Source organism: Tinamus guttatus, unplaced genomic scaffold, assembly GCF_059628265.1.
Source record: "Tinamus guttatus ecotype Peru unplaced genomic scaffold, ASM5962826v1 Tinamus_guttatus_pri_ptg000151l, whole genome shotgun sequence".
Lineage (NCBI taxonomy): Eukaryota > Metazoa > Chordata > Aves > Tinamiformes > Tinamidae > Tinamus > Tinamus guttatus.
In genome coordinates, this window is record NW_028288685.1 from 2,005,662 (window position 1) to 2,021,764 (window position 16,103).

At 38.5% G+C, this 16,103-nt stretch overlaps 1 long non-coding RNA gene across 1 annotated transcript; it reads left to right on the top strand.

Moving 5' to 3' along the window:
* The first annotated feature begins 9,229 nt into the window (after positions 1-9,229).
* LOC148595123 (uncharacterized) lies at positions 9,230-10,529 on the top strand. Its single transcript, XR_015913250.1, has 3 exons — positions 9,230-9,304; positions 10,148-10,282; positions 10,487-10,529. It is a non-coding gene; the product is annotated as an uncharacterized LOC148595123 (long non-coding RNA).
* The last annotated feature ends 5,574 nt before the right edge of the window (positions 10,530-16,103 follow it).

Consider the following 16,103-nt stretch of genomic DNA (forward strand, 5'->3'; position numbering starts at 1 on the left):
AAGAAAGGAACAAACTAATACAGTAAAGAAATGGTTTTATTGGGGTTAACTAATGGCTAGTTTATAAGGTTATTTGATATCTATAAAAGAATGGTATTTCTAAGGAAATATGACACAACGTATCCTCACTCCAGCACCCTCAAAATGCTACCTTATTAACAGAACAGCTAGTGTGATTATTAATGTAATGGCTTGACTGAATGTGGCAATTGAAGTGCATGAGACTTGAACCTGCTTTTCCTGAGAATGGATGTAGACTTTGTAAGACTGACTGTGGTCAGTCTGGAGGTAAGAAACTGGCACTGATCTCATCTGAGGTCACAGATTGGTCTGTGATTTTCAAATCCATGCACTACTCAGCCTTCTTAGCCCGGAATCAACTAGAAGGTTTAATATCAACTGTATATTTACAGAAATAGATATAAACCAATTTAGGAAAAGAAAGTACATATGAGGTATTCTGCTTACACAGAGTATAATTAATGGAATATGACTACTCCTGTGATTTAAGATACTCAGAAATAAATGCTTACAAAATTGAGTACTATGGCTTAGTTCATATATTCCTTGCAAAGAATTTTTCAGGAAATTGAAAAAAAAATCTTATCTTTTTTAAAAGAAAAGAATTAGCAAAGGCTTTAGTTGGAAAAGTATGAACTTCACTAATAAAACTCTGCAGATTTGGCTGGCATATATTTAACCTGGATTCCATTTGAGATATTGCTCCATTGTATGCTTTAATGACAAAAAGCACAGGACATAAATGAATTATGCTTCTCAAAACAATGCAACACCAATTCATTACTTCCAGCAGTTTAGAAGTAATTGAATTCTGTTTGGGCTTTGGAATAATTTAATAATAATAAAAAAGTATTTCAATGTATTCTGTAATTAAAAACATATTTTTACGATAAGCAAATTTCAATTTTGGTATGTGTGCAGAACTTGACTCGTTAACTACAATATAAATGCACATTATCCAATGCTTACAGGGCATTAACATCTTCTTTTAAAGAGCATTTGGCATATGACAGATTTAATTATATCTAAATACTTATACACCATATCTCTGCCCAATAACTCTCTAGCATTTTTTCTTTGATTTTGCTGTTTTCTTTTGTCACTACCTAATAATTTTATAAACACAATACTAACAAAGGAAGTAATAAAATATTTTGCATGTTGTAGCTAATATAGATTATTTTGAGCCCATGTACAACACTTGAACTAACACGTATATGCAAGATATGAGTATTATTTTGAGTTTCAGAGATATTGGCAAGGATCATTTCTTCAGTAGGAGACAAGGCACATCCATGGTCTATTTGAAATGAAGCTAGTGTAATTGAAGTAACTGTTAACTTCAGGGCACATTTGTGTTTAAACTGTTCTGCCTTTTTATATGATCATTTTGACTTTTCCTCAGAAAATTTACTTTTAATATCTGCTTAAAAATGTGCTCAGATGAAGCATGAAAAAACCCTTTTTCTTGCATTAAAATTATGCTTATTCTGAAGTATGTAGTAGAAGGAAGGCTTGCTAGTGAAATCACTTAGTGAATGAATTTACCCACTTGAATATTCCTCAAGATATTTGTGGAATAATCTTATGAGTAAGGTTAGTTACAAGTGTCTGCAATATTGGACCTTGCTATCTATATCTTTCATATCCAAAAAAAAAGAGAGAAAATGCTTTCAAAAATAAGGAGATATGATTCTATTTATTTAATTGTTTAAATATTCTGGAACAGTCTAGAACACCTCTACTCCCTGGCACTATTTTAAATTGATTCATGCATCTCACAAAAACTAGATGTCATCCTGTCTCTGCCCTTTACAGATAGGCAATGGACAGATACGGCAATAGACAATTGCTACATTGTCCCTCAAGCAGAAATGTTCTGACTATCAAAAAAGATTATTTAAAATAATATGATAGGTTAAAATAAGGTTAATTCTTACATTAATCTATATGCAACCAACACCATTTCCTATGAGGCTGATTGAATTCTGTTTATCTTGGAAATATTCAAGCTGAGTAGTTAAAATATACTGGGTTGTACCCATTCATCCTGAATAACTTTTATTAGGATATTGGGATTTTGCAAATTCTTCAGGGAAAGACAATTCTTACAATTTTGTAAGAAACATATACTTTTACTTGCATTTTGTAATTGCCCTTTTCCCTAAGGTCTGTAACAGAATCTTACGTGTTATATATAGTCCTAGGTGTATAAAATATATAAAACATAGGAAGGATTCTGTTTGGAGAGTAATGAGATTAAATGCTATGTTCCTGAGATTTGATCCTGATTCTGGATCAAAATTTTTGCATTTGGGGCTTTAATTCACCTCATTTGCTCAGGTCTAGACATTTAAGCAAGACATAAAATTTAGGACCCTTATATTGTTTTTGGAGTTGATGTAAACTCTCATTTTCTGAGAATGCAGAAGCCAAGCACCTAGGTGCACAGTTAAATATTAGTTATAGTGCCATGTTCAGTATCTAATATTTCCCATACAACTGATTAATAGCAACAACACTCAGCAACGCAGAATGACACCTAAAACAAGAATGTGCTATACTGATCTTTTTAAAGAATAAAAGTAGCTCTAGAGATGGAGAATATTTATTAAACTGTACTAGCATTTTTTTAGCAATAGGTATTTCTATGCCTCTTTAGTTTCTAGGACGAGACTAAAACATAAAACTCTCTTTACCTCTCCAAAACCCAGCACATTTCTTCCAAATTTTTAAGACTTGCTGTCTCTTGCTGATTGACGATAAATACAAATAAGCCCTGGCTAATGGCAAAGATCAAAACAATTTTTAGTGTAAAAGTGTCCTGCTGGAAGATAAAATGTTATCCATAGAGAGAGACACTGTATTTAGATTAAGATTCTACCCTGATTGCTGTCTAGACTGGCTACTTCTTTCCATTGATTATGTTGGGAGTGTCCTTTGCTTTTGTTTATTTTAGATTTTGTTTAAACTTTGTTAACAACACCTCCTCCTTTCGAGGGTGGGCTGAGTACTAGGGTGGACTGAGTAAAAGGTGGTCTGAGTACTAGGGGAGGGGAGTTCATTTGCTGCAGAGGTTTGGGAAAAAGCCTTGCTTCATTCCCCCTGTGAAGGACAAGTGCCACTTTCTCATAATAATACAACTGCAAAGCAAATTTGCTAAGGATTCCTGCAGAGCTTTACCTTCTCCTGAATTCCCTTTCACAGGTAAAGGGTGGGATTAGAAAGTCAGGAGCAAACAGGGGATTCTGATTACTAATCTTCTGTTTTGCCAGTGATTGCAACTTTTTACTTTAATGGATTTAAGAACCAAGAGGGCCAAATTTTATTGGTGCTATCCGTCTTAAAAGCTTTCATGCCTTAAGTAGCATTTTTTTGTGGTTCTTATTCTTAAGACTTTCTTATCACTGTGAGTTTTTCACCTGTTAAACAAATCATATTTGTTCTGCTTTCATAACAGGACGTTATCAGTACCACAAAGAGTTGCTGGCATTTCCTATTTTAAAAATTAGTTTAGAAATACCTGTGTTGTTTCTCAGTAGAGTTGTTGTCAATAAAAGAATTAGCAGCGGTGACATAGTGTGGAAGGAGTGTTTGTGGAAGAATTGTTTGAAAGCAGGAACTGAGAGGAAAACTAGGGCCTAATACAGCTCTGGCATTACAGAGGCCTGCTTGGGGTGCTACACAGTTGCCACTTCCAGGATGGTTGGTGCGCACGGACTCAGCTCCTCCACGGTTCCCTGGGCAACGCAATCTGCCCTCCTCGCAGCTGCAAAAGGGAGTAACGGAGGATGGAGCGGGGTGAAGGCTCTGCGGCCAAACTCTGTTGCACTCCCTGTGCTGGGCTGCTGATAAGCCGCACAGTGGCTGTCTAATGAGAGATATACGATAACAAGTCCGGTGCTGAGCCAGCAAAGGTGGCAAATGATGAACTTTGCTTGAACTTTGCTCATTATAATGTGAAAACCATACCTCCATCCCAAAAGTTACCCGCCTCCGAGGTACGACCACCCCTCACTGAGCATGCGCTCTAGATTTTCGGTGGACTGTACCTTTAAATGAAAGCGAGAAACTTTTTCACCAATCAATAACAATATTAAGTATGACTCTAGTCACTCAAGCTCCACCTGAATGTAAAGAAAAGTATAAAAGGTGAACTAAGGATGAAAAGTCTAGAGGGAAGAAACCATCGTAACTCCTGGGTCAGTCGACAGGCTGATCCCCCTTCCCTCCCCTCGCGCTGGGACGCTGCCTGAAGAGACTAAGAAGTGAGAGGGAAGAAACCATCGTAACTCCTGGGTCAGTCGACAGGCTGATCCCCCTTCCCTCCCCTCGCGCTGGGACGCTGCCTGAGGAGACTCGAGACTGAGAGCCCTCTCCCATCTGGGGTGAGTGATGATTGCACATTTGTACATCAGAGCTAGCAAAAAATCCCACGCTCTAGTAGAGAATTTCCTGTACTGACATCTGAAACCTGCTTTGTAAATGTTGCATTTGAATAAATCATACTGTTTGTGAACTCGACTACTTGTTTGGGGGGAGGCGATCGGACCTACAGTTGACAGACTGTTCGTGAATCCGATACTGCCAGAGTCGAGCTTATAGTTGGTGACACTATTTGGGAACTCGATTCGCTCTTAGGAAGGCGATCGGACCTACGGTCCACGGACTGTTCGTGAATCCGATACTGCCAGGGTCGAGCTTATAGTGGATCACGCTATTTGGGAACTCGATTCGCTCCTAGGAAGGCGATCGGACCTACGGTCCACGGACTGTTCGTGAATCCGATACTGCCAGGGTCGAGCTTATAGTGGATCACGCTATTTGGGAACTCGATTCGCTCCTAGGAAGGCGATCGGACCTACGGTCCACGGACTGTTCGTGAATCCGATACTGCCAGAGTCGAGCTTATAGTTGGTGACACTATTTGGGAACTCGATTCGCTCTTAGGAAGGCGATCGGACCTACGGTCCACGGACTGTTCGTGAATCCGATACTGCCAGGGTCGAGCTTATAGTGGATCACGCTATTTGGGAACTCGATTCGCTCCTAGGAAGGCGATCGGACCTACGGTCCACAGACTGTTTGTGAATCCAATACTTTTTTTTTTGATATCTCCTTCCCCCCCACCACCACTACTACCACTGCGGCTTTCAAACTGCAACATTTTCAACACACATCTATATATAAATATAAAACCCCACTGCCTTTCAATAACACAAGACTGTAATCAAAAGAAACCTCTGCATATTAAACTCATCATGTGTCTGATCAGTTATGTACTGAAAAACAAACATTATTTCATGTTATGTCTTCTATCATTTGGTTTTGTGTTGAAAACCCCATGACTAGCTGCCAAAAACTTTCATTAGTTAAATGAACCATGACAGAGAGTAGATTACCCACACATATTGGTAATCATTTATGCAGTGTGAAACGTGTCATGTTTCTGAATCACAGAGTTGTTACATGACTTCTCCTTATCAGTCTGATTTGCAAAGCTGCTGCAAACGCAGGACTTTGGGTAAATCCCTGATTACTTTCAACATATGGGACTCTGTTGAGAGAGGAGGGAGGAATGTGTGGCTCATCGCTAGCTCTGCTGGCGCCGAAATAAAGAGTGGGATGGTCCCTTGTGGTGGCAGCACAGGTTCTTGCTGGGTTTTCTTGGAGATGTTGCCAGAGCGGAGATTACACATGATTGTAGTGGAGTTAACACTCAGCTGTTGAAGCTATTTGTTATTTAAAGGTGAGCTACCCTGAAGGTATGGGAAGATAATGTTGGATTTTACAGTTATGTTGGGCTGAGAGGTTTGCCTCTGGCTGTCGCTTGCTGGGCTGCTACAGCACTGTCCCACTCGTGCCAGCTGTCGTGGGGTGGCTCAGGAAATTTCAGGACTAATCAAATCCGGGTTGAAAAGAATGCGTTTTCTTAAAGGAGGTTGTTCTTAATCAGGATCATGTGAGTTCATGTTGTAGCTTCACAAACAGTCACGGTGGCCCAACCTGAAGGGCTGCCAGTTTGGGAAGTGGGAGCACAACTTTAAAAGAGGCTTTTCACCATCAGTCAGTCTGTTGTCTAACTGTGCCTGTGACGGGCTGTATGGTACCTGCGCCTGGTGCCTGTGCAGGCTGCAAGTGAAGCTCTCAGTGCTTGAGGGAGTCTTTGGCTTGCAGCCATCTAGTCCCCGTGGAGAAAAACTGCTAACATTTTGCACAAATACTATTCTTCACAAATGCTCTTTTCCCAAAGTTATTTTGCACCCTTTTGCCCCAGGCTGCCGTAATCATCCCAGCAAATTGTCCCAGATTCTCGATATTTTTTCTTGCCTGCTGTCATTTCATGGAAAAAGGATAGAAAATTGCTCATCTTTGAAATTAGGCTTTAGCAAGTTAGCTTGTGCTGAACGGTGTTGCTAAATGCTTTTTTTTCTTTCCTTTTTTATTTACAGCAAGGCTATTACTATACTTAAGAAAAAGCTTTCTTTAGGAAACAGCTGTCACAATAATGAGATATGATTTAATATAGCTCTTGAACTTAACTGTGCTCTCTCAGGGCTACGCTAAAGCCTAATGTAAGTAACGCTTAGAGACCGCATATTGTGCATGATTTTGGCATGGTGGTTTTGTCCACCAAAAAATATTCATCCTTTTAGCACTGCTTAATTTGAGGTGATTTTATTAAGCATAAAGTATATAGACAGATTACTTTTACATTGGAAAAGTATTGTTTAGCAAAACAGTATTAATTAGAAAAAGGTAAAAGCTGCACTTAGGCTGATGTTTCCCAAATTGTGGAACTAAATGTGTACAAAATAAAGCAAATGGCAGTGATGCTGGGCCCGGGAAAATTTTCATAAAGTTTTTAGACTTAGATGGATTAAGACTCCCTCTCTGGAAGTTTGAGGATGTAAAGTGAGTAAGGGAGGAGGGTTACATAAACCTGTAAGAGAACTCTTGGAGCTATCACTGAATTGAGATAGAGGGCTGAGATGAAAAGGGTCTCAACAAAGAGGGGACATATATGCATAAAGGTAATTGGAGGATGTAGGATGTGGAATGGAGACACTGATGGGAAAAGGGCATGGGGCTGAAAAGTTAAGAAGATTCAAAGACAAACTCTGAGATACTGTCCGTTCACTTTATATGAACTGGAATATGGAAGGGGTACGGGAAACCTCTTTGAGGTTTCTTATTTCCTATTCTTGATTCTGAGAGCTCTATTTCTGAGATAGGGAGTGCACATTCCCAGGGTGTCGGCGGGTTGTTGCTCATTTTTCCTGCCTAACTGGGATGCTGAAGGCCAGAAGAGATGTGCATTGGACACGGGAAATATCGGTGGTGTCCATTTCTTGGGAGCTGAGGAAAACTGTGAGATGTAAGAGCATGAAGTGACAGCGCAGGTCTGGGAGGAGGTATCAAAAGCTGAAATGGAAAAGATGGAGGTCGGAGCTATGCACGGAGAAATTTTGGGGAACTTCATTCTCACAAAGCTACCGCATTCTTGCTCCTTGCACTTGTCCCTACTGACCTGCATGCTTGCTTCTTTTTATAGTTTCTTTTAGGTTCTTTGCTTTCTTTGTGAGCAAGTTGGCTGAAATGAGAGGACTGGGGTATTTGGGGGTCAGCAAAGAAAGATAAAATGAAGAGCTAGTTGAAGCCTGTGTGTTTACATAGCAGAGGTGACTACTGTTTTGGAGTTACAAGTAGGAAAGGAAAAAGTGGCTGTATAACAGGGAGGTTAAGATTAGTGTTGATTGACCTCCCAAATGGAAAAGCTGTTAAAACTTACTTTTTTTTTTTTTTTTTTCAAACTAAACAAAATGCAGAGTTCAAGTAGGAATCCCCTGAACTGCTGTCCCTGGGAGATGTGCTTGTGAATCATGTACTTACTGCTTTGCCTCACAGAGGTTTCAGGTTGGAACGATCTAAACCAAAGTCTGGTGCCTTCTGTTCATTCGCACAAACCTGAGATTTAGGCAGGCTTGAGTTTCTCATGTTGGACTTGCTTCACGTTTAACATCCCAAACTTTCTAAGTGTTTTTTTCCATTGCTGTGAAGTTTCTTCTGAGATATCATCACCACCTCTCTGGAGATGGCTGTCATGCATGTGCCCGGCTTGCCGGCAGTCTTGCTGGCAATAAGATGCCCCTCAAAATCCTCACTTTTGCAAGCAGCCCTCAAAGTTCGGTGTTGACCTGGGTGTGTTTGAACTTTCAAAGTGTGGGTGTACAAGTTGTGTCTTCTGTGTTACAGCTCAGGCAGACTCTTCCAGAGCAGCATGGTGCTGTTCAGTGTGGTAGCTCTTAGAAAGTAAATTGAGTTCTGATAAATGCTTGGATTCAAATTAGTGGTGCACAACAGAAATGAGTAACATGTTAGCTCAGAACAAGATTATGTGCACAGTGGATTCTTGTACTGCAAGTAAATTTTGTTCAGGCACATTTGTGAGGGAGTTCTTTTGCTTTCTCATGGAACATTGTGTACCTCCTCCTTTTTGGTGGCCTGGAGGGTCAAGCTGAGTCTCCTACATCTTCTCAAGGTGGACAGCATGGATGCAGACAAGGCCATGTCCCTGCAGCTTGCTGCTCCTGTTTCAGCTGTGAGAGCAATATGCAGTGTGTGTCTGTCTTGGCACAGCTCAGGCTGCTTCATTGCTTCTTGCTAAGTAGAACATAAACCTTGCTGTTTAAAAAAAAAAAAAAAAAAAGTACATCAATCTTCAGACAGCCTCATCTGTTTCTTACCAAGCTCCCCTGACTTGAACCATTCCTGAATTCTGGTGCTGCCCTCGGAAAGATTGGAAGTGTAACTAGTTATGCGAACAGTAATGACATTTTCTATATTGAGCATGTTTCCAAAGGGAGGTCAGTAGGGAGGCAGTTAGCTCAGGTCTTCTCTGCTGTAACTTTTTCAAAGGCAGCCTACTTTACTTAAGTCTGATTTGGTGCTACCAGCTGGTGGGAATTGCACTGTAGAAGGTATTCCTTCAGGTGCTGGTGTTTTTGTTATTATGTCATGTTTATCTACTGAAAGTGGCATGAGACAACAAGAAAATTGTTGGAAGTATCAGTGTGAGGAAACTCTGTGTTTGCACTGGTTTATCCTTTGTTTCATGTTGATATTAGAACTGGAAAGCTGTAGAAATTCAGACACTTTTATTAAGAAATTCCTAGCACTGTTTTTTTTCATGCTATGGGAGAAAGGACTGGAAGGGAAGGAACAGCTAGGAAAAACTGTATTTATTATTCTGCTAAGAAAAAGCCTGAATATTGCTGCTACGGTATGGTGAAACTGTATTGACTTACATTATTACTGAATGTTCTAAGAAACAGAGTTGCTCCAAAATACTTTTCCCCAAGTTAATTTTTCTCCTGTCTTAATGCTTTTCAACTAATGATCCCCTAAAATGTATGTTGGTTACAAGGCCTCTTTTGGAGGTTGCATGCATAAACAAGACTTGAAAATGTTGTCTTTTCTAGAAAAGCTTTCAAGATTTTTAGCCTCAATATCACAAATGAACTGTTGCTTTACAGTCTTTTTTAATTCATTCTTTTCTGAAGTCCAGTATTCAAGATTCAGTAGCAGTTAGCACTTTTGGTTAATTCAGGTTTGAAGTACTGTATGAGGTGCTTCATTTTCTGTTACTCTGTAATATTTACATTTTTTTTTAAAAAAAAATTTCTCTGCTAAAAATCCTTCTTTCTTGATTTGTGAATTACTTAGAGCAAAATGATGTGCATCTTTTGTACTACCCCAATAGTTTCCTTTACTCATTCCTTTCTTTTATTTTTCCCTATTAACAGTGGCCTTCACTGTATAAAATTTTCGGAAGTGGCATAGTTATCCATTTTTGCATGAAACATCAGCTTGCTTTGCACATCTTCAGTTGTTGGAAGTCAGTGTTTCTGCACTTATGCCTATTTTTCATCCTTTCCCTGTGATGGAAGCAAACTTAATGAAAGTTCTTAATTTTGCAATCGATAATCTCCTAATATCTGTACCAGTGCATTTCAAATTCAGGGTTAAAAATGCTGTAATTGATTCCTCACTTCAAAGGTTCAGAGTTATACCTACTTGGCTATAATGCAGCAGGCATTTTTTCTTTCCTCCCTTCCTCTGTCAGGGGACAGATATAGTTCGTGTGTGGAATCTACATCAGACATTACTTTGTTTTGATTATGACTTGGAGGAGCGTAACGTAGTCAAGGACTTGTTGCTTCAGTGTTTTATGAGCATTAAACATATTAAGAAAGAAGAGGTAAGCAAAAGCTCGTTCTGCTTTAAAAGTTTGCTTCATTGGACTGTTAAACTGTATTTACTCTTTTTTTGCAGCGGCTCTTAAATTGGGGCATTCTTCTGGGAACTGACTTCCTTTTATATGTCTCTCTCTCTCTACATATCTTTATATATGGATAGTTGTATAGATATAGATATATTTTTTCCCATTTACTCCTGTCAACAGGGAAGAAGATTCTTGAGTTTTTTGTTCGGCTGGAATGTGAACTTCATTAAAATGATCCATGGAACTGTTAAAAACCAATTACAATTTTTTCCAAGATATGAATCACAGGTGTTCTTAATGAGCATTAAGAGCTTGGCTAAAGTTTTCTTTGTCTCAAGCTCTAAAATACCTCGTATGTTGACAGCAAATATCTGAATGCAGAGACTTACAAATCTGCTGAAAGTAACCAGTGTATTGTTTCAACAATTTCAGATAATAGCTGCCTTGCAGATACCTACGTATACAATTATAGGTGTAATAAAATGCTTACTTAGCATTAGCTAAAGCAAATGGCTTTTCTCTAAATTGTGCTGTGTTACTTGCAGTATTTGATTTGCAGGTTCTTCTGTAAAGTTTTTGTTTTTGTGTACGTATAATATATATAACTTATGTATTTCTTATGCTTTTATTTTTCTTGCGGGCAATTTCCAAATTAATTTGATAAGATGCTGTACAGGGATATACTAATGAGAAGTACCTTGAGGGATCATAGCCTAAGAACTTGACTGATGGATAATGTGGGTTTTATTCCTTTCATCATTCAGTGAAGTGTGATCAAAATAATTCTTCATATTGACTTTCAGTTAGAATAATATCTATCCATAGATCTTTGCTAACAACTTATGCATTCATTATGAGATAAGTGCTAAAATACCTGAACTAATGTTTTAGTTTTCCACTGCAAAAGATTAAAAGGTATTTTTCCTGTTTGTTTGGTTTTGTTTTTCCCTCTCCTTCCCACCTCCTCCATCCCCCCCAGAGTGCTTAGGTTTATTAATTCAAAATTAACATTGTCATTCTGAAAATGTAAGCGTGCACTTTCAAAATACTTGTTTCTAATAATATATGCAGAGTTAAGAATAACAATCATCCTTACTGCTCCTCCTAAGCTTCATATTATTACTTTATTGAAATGTTTATGTGTATGGTTAAGAAGTTGATGGTGTTTCTTGTATATTAACATAGATCCCTGATGACGTACATTTGAGAAGTTTACTTCAGGGCTTGGAAGAAGGTGTCAGGAGAGACCTTGGAGGTAATGCTATGCATGATCTAATAGTTGGATTCCTTTGAGCCTCAAGGTATATGTATATGAATTCCCAACCTCAGGAAGGTTGCTAAGCAAGGCAAGGAAAAGGGTCTCTTCAACATGCTCGGGGAATAAGTGAGTTGCACAGGCCGCTGTGATTGCTCTGATTGTAGATAAGTGTTTTTAACTCTGCCACTGAAATGCTCCTTTACAAACTGCCTTTAAGCAATGTATTTTAAGCACAGTAGTTAGTTACCTGTGTAACATAAGCATTTATTCAGCTTTTGCAAGTCTATATATATATCATGGCCTACATAATTATCTAGGTTTTATGGATTTACATGGAAATGATCAAAAAATCAGAGCATCATAGCCTTGCCCAATTTCAGATGCCAAATAAGTTTCATATACAACGTGAGGATATTTTTGAATTCCAAACTTTGCTCTGAGAATTTAATGACTTATGTATACTAAAATTCTGAAATCAGTCCATGCTGACCTGGAATGGAAAACTTTGGATCAAGCAGAAGCCAAGTAAGAAATAATATCTAAGACTGTTTTCAGTTGTTTGGATTGGAGAAAAATGCAAGTTGCTGGGTAGTGTACAATAATTACAATTATTAATATTTCTATATGTGTTTTCAATGTAGATGCTTGAGCAGAACTGTATTCAGGACTTCATGCATCATGGAATACACCTTCCCAGAAATTCTCCTGTTCATTCTAAAGTGAGAGAGGTAAGTTCCTACAACGCATGACATGAATTAGAGCATCAAAATCAGATCAGTTACTACAAAGGGAAAATTTTCATCTTCATGCTAAAATACTTTTCACTGTTTCCCTGATGAAGTCCATTCAAAGCCATCAGTGATCCTCTATTAATCTCGAGTTAGATCTGTCATCCTCATGTATAAATAAGATGGATGTAGTCTCTTCATGTGTTCAATTCATTCTTCCACTGCAATACTGTTTTTGTAGATTCCATTCACAGACTTCCATGTCTAGCCATAGTTGTGAATATTGTGACTTCTAAGCTGATACTTCTTTTCAAGTTGTCTAGTGTTTCAGATGTAGGTTTTATTTTATATCAAGTTGCATGAGGTTTGTCCTTTTTTCTTCTTCTGCATTTTTGATTCCATTCTTCCTTTTATCTTCATAATTCAGATATGAAAATAGTACAGGCTTTTGCTACTAAGGAAAGGCTTTTTTAAAGTTCTGAGTCACAAGGAGCGTTGGCGCTTGCTATTCTTCAATGCATATATATGTCTAATTTATTATTCTGCATAATATGCTAAATCCTGTTGACCTTATGTAAAATATGAGATTAAAACCCCACCTTTCTGGAACTCTAAAAACAACATACAAGCATGTAAGTATTTTGTTTTTTTATTTGCAGATGCTGAGTTATTTTCATAAACAAAGTAAAGTTTGTCGAGGAGTTGAAGAAATGCTGTATAGGTTGTATCAACCTATCCTTTGGAGAGCACTGAAGGGAATTATCTTTTTCAGAACGTAGGGTTATCTTTCTCTAATGACCAAGTTCTGGCTTCCCTTGTTCCGTTTTAATTGCTTTTAAAATTAAATGGCTAGGGGAAAAAAATCAAGTATGTTGATGATCTTGATGGTATCAGAGTAACCTTGCAAGTTTATGCTGTCTAATTTATGTTAATAGAATTTGCTTATACAATTCAGTTTTGCTTATAGGTTTCTGTACTGTTTTCATTTCTACAGGGAGTTTTTTCTAGGATTGCAGTTGGCTGTGAGGCTAACGCTGCTTTTGTTCTTCTCATCTTCTTTACAGGCTGGAAATGTTTTGTAATACTTTATTATGTTTTCCAAGTTCTTTTTAATGCACAAATAATCAATGCTTCATTAAGGCCAGATATGTCCACAGGATTATTTGCTCTGACATTTGGTTTAATACTGTCCTTAGAATGTAACTAAATTAGATTATTTGTGCTAAAGCATTACTTGTAGATAATCCTCTATTCTACTCTGATTGTCTGTATGAACTGGATGCTGTTAATGTGCACTTATTTAAGCATTCAGAATGAAATTTGTTTTCTAGCACTTTTAGGGTAAGTGTCAAAAATGTTAATTGTAGATTTGCAGTAGGACCCTGGGAGGAAATCCTGATTCCAGAAGTGGTTCACATTCACAACAGCTGTGGGGAGATAATTAATAGTTGTATTAAGCACAGACAGCTTTCGCATTCTGTAATATTCCCTCTCAGTTGTTTGAGCTCTTCTGCAAACTAATAATCACTTCAAGGCCTTTTTTAAGGACTTAATTTATAGCTTTCGATCTTGCATTCCCAGTAGCATGATATTTTTTAGTGTTTGTATGTATTAAAATTTTTTGAACACTTCAGAACTGTTGTTTGTCGTGCTCTTTTGTGTGGACTGAACATTGTGTTAATGCCCTGATTACTCCTCTTAATCAGATGCTACAGTAGTCACCGGGATTATCTGCTCTTTAAATCGTCAGAGAGGTGAGTTGATTCTTTAGCGAGTTTTGCAGAGGTATCAGTTTTCTAGCAAGTTTGATATTGTTTCTAAATTTTAGTGAAGTGAGACTGCCCTTCCTACCTCCCTTCCTTGCTGTTATGGGAAAGGACATGAAAGTTTCCACCTCACGTCCTTGGCACATCAGCAGTGGTCTTGCAGTTTCAAACGACGACTTGTTTGCCCATCAACCCATAGCGATGCTGCTGACCTCACTGTACTGCCAAAGCCAGAGCACAAGTTGGTCCTGACTCTTACTAGCCACAGGTGACAGGCGACGCATGTCCAGCACAGGGCCCTGCAGGGTGCCTGGCCCAGCGCTCCGCGCTTTGCCCCTGCCTCGTGCCGGCAGCGCAGCTGCTTCCCTGAGGACACAAATCTCTCTGAATGATGGTGTCGCTCTCACTGTTGAGGATTTCTGTTTGCCTGTCTGTTGGGCCCTGGAAGGAGCACAAACCTACTAGCTATTAGATATACTTGGAGTATTTTGGGCACTTAATAGAATGAGAGGAAGCTTGTCTGTTGCCTTAAAACACACACATCAGGTCAGACCATTCTGTTGCAGAGTATGTGTAGTATGAGAGGGATGGAGATGGCTTCCTTGAGGCTGGCTGATCAAAAAATGGCAATGAATATCTTTTTCAATGGTACTAGAAACTGAAAACATGGAGATTATAGTAGATGTTCTTCCTAAACTTTAAGAAACTTGTTAAGTTACCGCTTGAAATACAGGAAACAGCAGTACAGTATTGTTCCCACAGGTCCACAGTTATATTTCAGGTTGAGAAGGGTTAATGGAGTGTTCCGTGAATCTGGAAACTTTGTAACACTGGCATGTCTTTGGTGGTTTCCACTAATCCAGTATTATGCCCTGATCAGTATCTGTTATCTAATGCAGAGGATATATTTGTCTATACACTAGACAATGTGAACATTGATCCGTGACTTCCTTTCTTCAAGCGTGTTTGCAAATAGAGAGTGAACAAATCTGTTGTTATCCAAAGGAATAACTAGACAAACTGAATGTATGTGCAATCAGGCTTTGATGAGGCATTGAAAATAAAAATTGCAGAATGTGTGAAGAAGGAGTGCTCAGACACACACACACTGTGGGGTGCTGCATCCAGTCGTACTGTGTACATCATCCAGGGTGGTTGGCTAGCAGGGAAAAAAGCCCTTGGGGAGCCGGGGTCAATGGAAGATGTGACCCACCCGCAGCTGTAATGATCCCGTGATGATCCTACAACAACCATCCCTTTCCACATGTCAAATCTTGTGCTTTTGTAAGGTGCTTGTGTTTCTAAGCCAGTCCTTGCTTTTGGTCTTACAGCCCTGAGTTGTCTGTGTTTTGTGATTCTGAGAGTGCTAATTTTCCACTGTCTTTTTCTTTTTTTGTGTGTGTGTGTGTGTGTGTGTGTGTTTCTCTTCTCTACCCAGTATCTTCTCCCTTTCTTAGTTATGTTCAAAGCAATATTCTTCTCTGCTCTTGAGGCTGTACTTCTGTGAGCAGTAACTGACCATTATTGAGTTGTTTGTAGCCTTAGGGGCTTCTGCCTTCAACTTGTGCCCTTTTTTTTCCTTTTTCTTTCTTTCTTTTTTTTTTTTTTCCAAGTTTTGCTTTTACTTCAGACTTAAAGTTTTGAATGAAACTTAGGGTCAGAAGTTGATATTTGTCTTAGAATTTGCTTTTAAAACTTGTTTTTCAATGTAAGTTCTACTGTGTAACTTACAGTTCATGCCATGAAAATGGTGAATATATGATGAATGGATCACTTAACAATTAAGATAGTTGGTATAGGCATCAGAAAAGTAGGCAAAGTATTTAAAGCATTTTAATAACATGCTGCTCTAAAGAGTGCAATAAAGCTTAATAAAAATAAGACTTTCTATGGTGCACTGTTTGAGAGTGCTAATGATAAGTTTCTCTTAAGCAGTTTACTTCTGGCTGGTATGTTTTCAATTTAGTGTAGATAATGTTGGTTAGTTGGTTCACAACATTTTTTCAGCTTTAAATTGGGTAATAAATGGCAAAATATTATATCTG